The sequence below is a fragment of the Phymastichus coffea genome, unplaced genomic scaffold (genome assembly GCF_024137745.1).
Source record: "Phymastichus coffea isolate CEN01 unplaced genomic scaffold, Cenicafe_Pcof_1.1 PCOF00036, whole genome shotgun sequence".
In the NCBI taxonomy this organism is placed as follows: domain Eukaryota; kingdom Metazoa; phylum Arthropoda; class Insecta; order Hymenoptera; family Eulophidae; genus Phymastichus; species Phymastichus coffea.
The window spans coordinates 2567632-2577549 of record NW_026706847.1 but is presented as its reverse complement, the minus strand read 5'-3'; positions in this window follow the sequence as shown (position 1 = coordinate 2577549).

The window sequence follows — 9918 nt, the reverse complement described above, 5'->3', positions numbered from 1 at the left end:
GCAGAGGTCGGCCGAGAGAGAGAGAGAGAGAGAGAGAGAGAGAGAGAGAGAGAGCAAAAATGAAGAGCACGACGATGTGAACGAGAACCGGGTGCAGCCGTATCGCGTCGAGAAAACTGGAAGCAAAGGGGAATGAAAGGAAAAGAAATATTATGTAATGATCGTTTGGAAAATCTTTTGATATGAAGAGGGCACGAGAGTTTTCATGCCGGCTGCCTTGTCCTAATTGGTACGTGGGCAGTCTTATTATTAATTTTAGTTTTGATTGATGGTTGGCTAAAATTAATTTATACTTGTGAAATCATAAAATCGAGACCTATTTAATATTGTTTATACAATTGTTCATCGATTCTCGTAATATAAAATTCGCTTTAAGTAAGGTAGAAATCATAGTACAGAAAAAAGGAGACGACAAGTAACGTAGCTGGCCTCTATTATATACATTTAAATATCAGCCCAAATCCGTATAAATAAAAGGCAAAGGAAGTGGAATCTCCTCGCAGCCCGGCATCACCAAAACAAGGCATAGCTTTAATTACTACATGGAAGCCTGCCCGCAGCACAATGGTCGCTCGCGTTTCGGTAACCGTATGTCGCGGATGCTGCTCGGCGTAGCAAGGGATCACTGCTTCACTCACATGTCCCGCGCGTCGGTTCGGCCGGCCGTGTATATATCACGCATCCACCGCGCGGCCTCGGAACTCGGAAGAAGAAGAAGAAGAAGAAGAAGAAGAAGAAAGAAAAGAAGAAGAAAGAGAGCGCAAAAGAGGTCTCGGGGATGGAGAGGGACGCAAGTATAAGTTGGCTTTGGCGAGTGTGGGAACACAGGCGGGTAGCATTTAATCAGAGAGAGAGAGAGAGAGAGAGAGAGAGAGAGAGAGAGAGAGAGAGAGAGAGAGAGAGAGAGAGAGAGATGCGCGTTGGTTAGTTTTTGCTTGGGCGGTTGTCTGGAAATTGGCGCCAAATTAGTGAGGAGACGCTCGCTGCGTGACGCGAGACATTAAAAGTAACCTCTGCTTCTTCTCCTCCTACCGATCGTTTCTTTCCCCTTGACCTCCCTCGCAAACAGCAGCAACAGCAGTTTAGAATGTGCGCGCGTAGTAATCACGGCTTTTGCGCGCGCCAGCGCAAGACAGAGAGAGAGAGAGAGAGGCCAGTACGAGCCACATGCACGACGACCTTTACCTTTGAATGAGATGGTAATTCCCCTTACTTTGCTGCCACTCAGAGAAATTGTCGGACAAAAGCTGAGCGCCAAGAGAGAGAGAGAGAGAGAAAGAGAGAGAGAGAGGAAAGAAGCGTCTCTCTTCGGCTTGTGTGTTTCGCTTTTTTTCCTCGTCGACTCTTTTGCTATTGACGAGCGCGCGAGCAACGAGGTTTCCTTCGACTTTTGTTTTTCGGAGTAACGCTTCGCGCGAGCTTCAGCACACATGCAGCGCAGTGTGCCATTGGCAACGAGGGTACAGCGGCGAGCGATTCGCTCAGAGCGACTACGATGGGCGGCGTTTCAGGCGGGAGATCCACTCGTTTTTCGTTGCTGTTGCCGCCGAGAGGAAAGATAAATAAAAAATACTTATTCTTTATGCGTAAACGTTTCAATTTGTTTTTCAAACCGAATATTGTCCATTTCGCGGACAGTTTTATTAAAACTACTCGGTAAAGTTGCTTTTATTTACCTTGTTGCGCCATCTGTTTCACAACGCCGTTCTGGTTGAAAAATTAATTGAATAACAAAGAACGGTAAAGCAGAAAAAGTAAAAAAAAAGCCGAAATTAAAAATACGCTAAATTCAGCAATACGTTACGTAGCAAATAAAAGACTCGCTAAGGTTTAATGAAATTTCCGTGCGCCCTTACAGAGGTGTGTGCGTGTGTACGTGGGTGTAAGCCGCGCTGACGTCGTCGTAATTTCAGCTAAACGTTCGATAGCGCGCGAGCCTTCTCCACTCCCACCACTGCCGCATGCAGCGTATATTACATATTAAATGAAACTTTGCCGCTTTGTACCTTCCTCTGTTCCTCGCTCGGCGCTATCGGAGAGACGAAAGCCCAACTGCAATTATCGAACTGTCACTGGCACACGGAGGCTTCGACTATACCGCGATAAGGCGCTGGGCTTCTGGAATTTTGCACTCTGACTTGTTTGAGCTTGCGCATAGCGGTTGCGCTTGGAGCTATTGCTCGGATCGCGCTCGTGTGAAAAAATTGACGCCGTTCACTGTCGCGGTAGTTCGCAGGAACCATTTGGAAAGATGTTCCTTTCTCGACGATCAATCAGAGTCGTCGGAGTAAACTTGGCCGCCTGGCCGTCAAAATGATAAAATTAACGCTCGATGCGCGAGAATCGTTCGTCGTATTCCAGCGTGAAACAACGGTCCGACGACGCAGAGCTTGACTTGAAAAAAGCATCGAGGAACCTGCCACAGACATCTCTTCTGCTGTAACTACTGCTCCGGAGTGCGGCGCTCCTCGGCAATGGCTAACTTTACGAGGTAGCGGTCAACGACCAGTCCCAATAAATACAGGGCTACGTTCCCCGAAAAGTCTAGCCACCGAAATTTTGTCGCAGCTGTACTTAAACGGGGCGTCAGCGGTGTGGCTTAGATTACAGTTGCAGCGTATAGTCGCTGCTGCGGTGAACGTCAAATTACCCAACGGAGCGCCTGCTCTCCCTCTTTCGGCGCTGCGCGTCTCTCGCTGCCTCTCGTAATTTCTGACTCTCTGTCGCAGAGAGCATGTGAGCCGTAAAAAATAATAACACGGTTTTTTGCGAGAGACAGAGCGAGAGAGAGAGAGAGAGAGAGAGAGAGAGAGAGAGAGAGAGAGAGGTGATTCTTTTTAGATCGCGCGCGCGATCTTTAACTTACGCGTCTCTTTGCCGCGGTGGTTAAGTCACGACGAACCTCGCGTGCTTCCGAGGCGTTATTGTCGTTTGCAATCACTGCTCTTTCTTTACGAAATGCGCCTTTCGTTGCGTTTATTGACCTGTTGCGTACGAGCATTCGGGACTTTTCAAGCGTTGTTTCTAGAATCACTCGATCATTCCTAAGATTTGTCTCTCTAGCGCGATGTAGTGAAATCGACCGATAGCGTCGTCACAGAGAAATCGCGAAATTAAAAATCGTGCAGCGCGCTCGTATAAGCTGCGGCGTTCGTTCGATCAGAGCGGCGCTGGCCGTGCTCGCTCGCGCCTCGCGACGTTCACAGGCCTTCGCGGCCAAATGGCATCGCACGCGGCGAGTCGCGTACGGCCGCGATCCCGCGCTTGGGGCTTTTGTCAGCCGCGATGAATACCAAGTAAATTGCCGATGCTACCGACGCTCGACGGAACGCAAAGCCCGGTAATGCTGCCGATGATTTATCACACGGAGCTGCGTTCGCGTGAAGCGGCACGACGAGCTCGGAACGCAGATGGCCTTTGGGACGAAGTCACGCCAATTTTCAATTTCTTTAGCCGAAGCTCGCTGATGGGACGGGAAGCTGGAGCACACCGATCGGCTCTGCACTCGCGGCGTTTCGAAGCTGCTGTACCGTCGAAAAACTCATTACGACTGTGCTAATTCCGGGCAGCGTTCACGATCGTCTAATGAAAGCCAAGCGGAGGAAAATCCAGCCGTCGTCTACACCGAGAGATCGCGATCCCGCGAGCCAAGGTCGCACGCACGCAACATACTCATCGGGGCAGGCAAAGTATATAACGCACAAAGGAAGAACAACGAGGTCGCATACGAGGTCCAGGTACGAGAGACGAAGAGAGGAGGTGGTTTCCTTGCTGGGCATCGCAGTTGGCCACGTATACGCGCACACACATACGGCAAAGCCGTAGACACGTCTGTCATTAATATCAAGCGTCCCGGCTATTAATAATCGGTTAATGAGACGCTCGAGTTCCGAGCCCCTCCCGTGCGTGCGGTGTATTTCATATGTGCTCCCTCTCACCTGTGTGCGAGAGAGTACACACGCGAGGAGCCTGACGATCATCGACAAAGGCTCCGCTCTCACGTGATTTATAACTATACGCGTCCTCGCTCGGCCTCGACTATTACATTGTGTATAGGTAGTCGGGCCATGAGCCGACTTTAATCGCCCCTACCGTCCAAGCCGCGATACGTTCGCCCTGTACTGCCAATTGCCGAGCTTAGCACCACACGCTCGAACAGTCGTCCTGTTTATGACGCACAATTGCGTCCAATCGATGTCTGATGCTCAGCTACAGCGCGTCAGCGTTTTAGACGGAAATCATGAGAATGAAAGTACTTGGAGGGCTTGAGCAAAATAATGATAATAATGGCGGCATTACCTTCGCCGATATCGCCAAGGACGCACGCGTCTTGTAATTGGAAATTAGCGTGAAATGGTTCTCACGCACTTGAAAATGGAAATCGACCGATCGAACGCCAATAACAATCTACGTATGATCACGATAAAGGAAAATTGATTATGGAGGCAATAGTGTGATCGATCAGCTGTATACATATAGCCATGGCGATTAATTCCCATAATGACTTCATCAATCGGCCGCGCACATTTTCTTCCCCTGCTCGTCCAGAGAATGAGCCGACGCACGCGTAAACATATTCTCCACGACGTCCTCTCCTCTCGGGGAGGATCGATCGTTAAAAAGACATCATGCCTGCCTGAAAAAAGCGCCGCGTCCACCTCCTCGCCACTAAGAAAATTGCGCAGTCATAATCATCCATAACGCGAAATTTCCCACGTGTGCTCGCTCGTCACGATCAACGAGCCGCGGTACAACGACTCACTCAGTCACTCGTGAAACCACGCACGCCCCCCAAAATGTTGCGCCTGCCTCGCCGTTGTCACGCTCGCGCGCACGCCCACGCATCTCTTTGTGGGAGGCTCGCGATATGTATCATCTCCGCTCTCTCTCTCTGCGCTTCGTGCTACAGTCGCTTTTCTTTGCTCGCTTTTCCTTTCGCCCCAATTATCGTCCCCGCAACGTCGGGGCAGCACATGCTGCACGCACGAGCTTTATGTATAGCTGGATCGCATGCGTCTGGTTGTGTGCGTGCCTCATGCTGGCTATACACACGCGGATACGTGCCTACAGTGTTTATTTATTTGTATTTTGGTCGTCTTTTCTTTTCTTTCAATGCTGCGCTCTGATTTTTGACGTCAATCAATGATATTCCTTCGCTCTCCCCGAAATAATTACTGTTTTTTGGTTTTATACAACGCATTAACAAATTTTAATTGATTTCAAAGGTCATGCGTACATTGGTAACCATTTGTTCGTTCACTTTTGATTATCCGGATTGTCGTTGCAAATGGAAATACATTTAGAGATTATTATGTTAGTGAAGAGCAAATATCGGTCACGCAATTTCGTGAACAAACCGCGCCCAGCTTACTTGAAATTAAAATAATTCTTAAAACTCGAGTGATACAAGTTATGATTTTCGCATTATGCAGAAGCTTATATTTGTACGCGAGTACATCGTTTTCTGATTTTGATGATGACTCTAATTATCTTCTCGTATATGTCGTTGTATTATAATTGACGAGATGGCCAGTCGTTACGTTCAATACGTCTTCCTTTTAAGGTCGTCACTGACTTATTCGTATTCTTATTATCGATTCTATAAACATTTGTAATTTACAGTGTTATAAGCCGATTTTGATGATTGAATGATTTGGAAGAAAATTTGAATGCATGAAAAATTATCATCCATTAACGAAAATGTCACGAAAATCGCGGTGCGCCGCGATTCAAGACTTGAACCTCGACAATCAGCCGCAAGACCGAGAGAGATAGAGGGAGATAGAGGGAGATAGAGAGAGATGGCGATCGTTTGACATTGGGAGAGGAAAAGGAAAGGGCGGCGACACTTAGGTCACGCACGAGGCGCGCGCGAGCGAGAGCAGTCGACCTCGAGAGGCTTAATTATCGATGTTGGTGCGACAGATATCGAGATGGAGTCTGGCCACGCCCATGTCCCCGCGAGCGACCAATCGCGCGGCTGTCGCAGAGCCGCCGCTGTGCCGCCGGCTGTCCTCCCGCTCTCCTCGCGCGCGACACACTCGAGTCGTGTCCCTCTGTCGCTCAGCGCTGCTGCCCCGCGCAGCGACATCTCTCGCGTCCCCTCTCCTTTCGTTGACCGTATAGCCAGCGCGGAAACTACCCTGACAAAGGGTGGGCGGTCTCGCGACACCGCCGCAAAAGCTACAACAATGCCCTGTCGCTCGCCGCATGGCTCATCACCAACCTTCTGCTTTGCGAGCAAAGTCCTGCACTGTCGATAATATTCTATTGGATTACATCTGACACTCGGTCGAACACCCACCACCCATGTGCACGTAGCACGAGTCGTCGTGCTTTTCAATGTTGCAAATACGTGTATAGTTGACTTGATTGCTTCTCGTCGACTTTCACATCTTTGAGCGCGCTTTTGGCAAAATGTTGGATAGTAGATATAAGAACGGCACGCACCACGAGAGCATTCCAGATTTCTATTTATCAGTTGAAATAATAATTTTTCCAATGATATGTTGCACGGCCCAAATTTATACTTATGATAGATCCGTTAAATTATACGACGATGTATTTTCGGATGAGCAATCGATGATTTGTCGTTTCTCGGAACAAGCAGTAACCGGGAATTCTGGAAAAGTATGAAAATAAAATTGCAGATTGTTGTTCTTCTCTGAGAAGTAAAATAGTAGTCAATTTACGAGGTAAACTTGACTAGCAATTACTAGCTTAAGTAAAACAGACGAGACACTGGTACGTACACTCGGGAGTATATAAATTTCGCTAAAATCACTGGAACTCCGCGCACACGTGCTGGTAGCTGGCGCAGCATCTCGGCAACGCGGCAGCGCTGAAATGCAAAAGCATATAAATATTTCAGTCGGAGCCTAAGCGCATCGTACGCAGCGTATATAGATGAGCGAGTGCACAGGCCAGTGACGAAGCAATAACATTTTTGCCTCTATCGGAAGTAAAGTGTGCGGCTCGCGTGCTGGCACACATAAATACCGAAATACTTAATAAGCGAGCACTAAATTACCTAAAGTAAACGCGTAAACACTTTAGCGGTATATTGTAGAGCGAGGAGTGAGCGCGCGCTCTGCCGGCGACGCGACCCATAGCTTTTCTCCGCGCTGCAGCTCTGCGCTGAGCGGATAATAAAGAAAAGGGTTCTACGGCTGTACTCCGGGAAAATTACTTGCCCCCCCCCCCCCTCCGCCCTCTCTCTCTCTCTCTCTCTCTCTCTCTCTCTCTCTCTCTATAGCAGCACAGAAATTTAGCTTACGCGCACAAATTAATAAGTAGCTGACGCGATGTACGAGAAAGAGCTGCTCACCTATTCATGCATCAATTTCAACGCGACCCTCTTTTTTCGCTTATTTATACTATACGTACGTTAGCTTTCCTGATTGACGACTTGTCTAATCTTTAGTTAACTTCAAAGTTTTTATTGTGATTAATTGTTTTCGTTAAGTTCTATACTCATAATTTTTGAATAGTAGGGATCTGTACTATTAATTATATAATATGCAACTTTTTTTGTAAAAAATAGTGTCAAAATCATTTTAATAAAATGCACGTGCGTAACAGCAATAATTATAAAATAAGTAGTCTGATCTATTTATTTTATAAATATGTTAAGTATATTCAATACTAAATTTTTTTTCATCTAGTGGAAAAATGTAAATCAATCATTATTAATTATAGAAAATGCTAAATGAAAGACAAGAAGTTCGTATCATATCAGATATTGATCTACGAACTCATTTATGAGGGTTATTTATATTTAATTTGTCGGATTGCTCATTCATATTGTATATGATTTACTGTTTAAACATTACAAGAGTGCATACAGTCTATATGTAAACATCCACTTGTGCATCGTGATCACTCGAAAAGAACTCCAAAGGCTCAAGAGGCATCGGAAACAACTTTCAGATTAAAACGAAAAGTGACGCGTAGAGTATTTATCGAACGGTCGAAAAACTGTGATCCAATAAAAGTAAATCGTCACTACGCGGGCACAAGATAAAAGGGACAAGAAGCGAGCCGAATTGAAAATTGAAAGCCACATGTAGCGTTGAAAAATCTGATCATTGTTGTTTGCGATGAACCGCGCGCGGCCGTTATTTATCCGGCAGTTCGGCCGTCCGCGTAGACCTGCGGGTTATCGGTCACCGGCTACCGGTTATTAATCCCTCTTCCATTTTCGCTTCCCAATACCTCGCGGGCCTCTCTCTCTCTCTCTCTCTCTCTCTCGCTCTTTGACTATATACACCTATATACGTCCGCGTTCCTTCCTCCATTATATACCCGCTCGAGCAATCAACGCTATGCCTGCATTCTCGGGCAAAACATCGCACGCTCGAGCGCGTGCGATGTTTTGCCGATCCGATCATCGATTTTCGTGTTTGATATTGGATTAAGGTACACGCGCTCTAATAGCTAGCTGCTGTTGGCAGTGTATCATGGAATTTTGTAATGTTGCGCGCGCGCGCGTGTGCGTAAAAATGCTTGGGTTGTTGGGATGAAAATTTTTATAGAAAATGCTCATAACTTTTTACAATCGAGATATAACGCTCTCATCGGACTCCTCGTAAAATGATAAAAACAATTATTTTTTACGTGGCATTTTGGATACTTCATTGTTGAATTTACTTATTCTAGATGTTATTACATATACGTTGTAGAGCGACGAATGAAAAATATAATGAACACTGGCCAAAGGTGTATTTTTGAAGAGAATATCGAAGGTACCGTAATCTCTATCATAAAATTCACAATTCTCTTTGAATAAAACACAGTCCTTAAAAGTTGCGAAAGATTTGAAAATCTCGAGAAAGAAAAGGTTCGATCATAACACAATAACCAAATATTTGATTGATGGACGTTAAGCAATGAATTAATAAAGAGGCATATATAGCTTCCACGTTCAGCTCTTGGCGATAAAGTTTTCTCGATAAATACGAATTTATGACTTTTGTCAAAAATATATCTACGTATTACGTTATAAGGCTATGAGTGAAATTAGTAAGTATGTCGTACAGTTTTTCCTTATTGATGGGATCAAATTTTTTTACATTATTACAGTTATGCAGAAACCACCGCAAAGTGATATGTAAATAATACGCTTGCAAGAAAGAACACAATCGGACAAGCAAACGAAAATTGCAGAGTGTACGAGGTGAGCAGTCAAGTGGATCGCATGAGATATCTTCCGAACAAAATGTCGCAAGATACCGTTTGGCTGCCGGGGAAAAGGGCGTGTACACGGAGCTTTGACAAAATCGTCTCGGAGGGAGGGTAGATCGGGGTGGGGGTCATGCGAGTGACAAACCGAAGGATGGGACTGTCGCACGACAGTCTCGACACGGTGGAGAAGGAAGGAGAGGAGGAGGAGGTGGTGGTGGACGAGGAAAGGCGACGAATCAGATGTCTCTGCGTTGGCGCGCAAGCGCTGCGACCTGCAAGCTCTTTCCACTCCTCTCTCTCCTTCCTCGAGTTTCTCCGGGGCTCGCGCTCGCCGGACACACCGAGGACACACCGCGGCATCGATCCGTTCCCGCCGCCGGCGCACCCCGACGACAACGATCCCCAAGCCTTCCTCTTCCTCCTTCCCCCCTCCCTATCCGCTATCTTGCGTCAGTGCTTGCTGTTGCGCTCTATATGGCATTTTCTTCAGGGCTTGGCTTTGCCAGTCCGCCGCTTCAAACTCCACATTTTACTTACCTTTCAGGAGTTTCTTTTCATTTCTTTGCATACATGGTTCAGTTCGATTGTTTTTTCTTTATTTCTACTGTCTTCTACTACGATTATAGCAGACAAGTTTCGTTTTCATTTTTCATACAATTTATGGGAGACACCATCTTTGAACGAAATCAATTGATTTCATAAACGGTTATAGCATAGCCATCTGGTGGTAGCTTT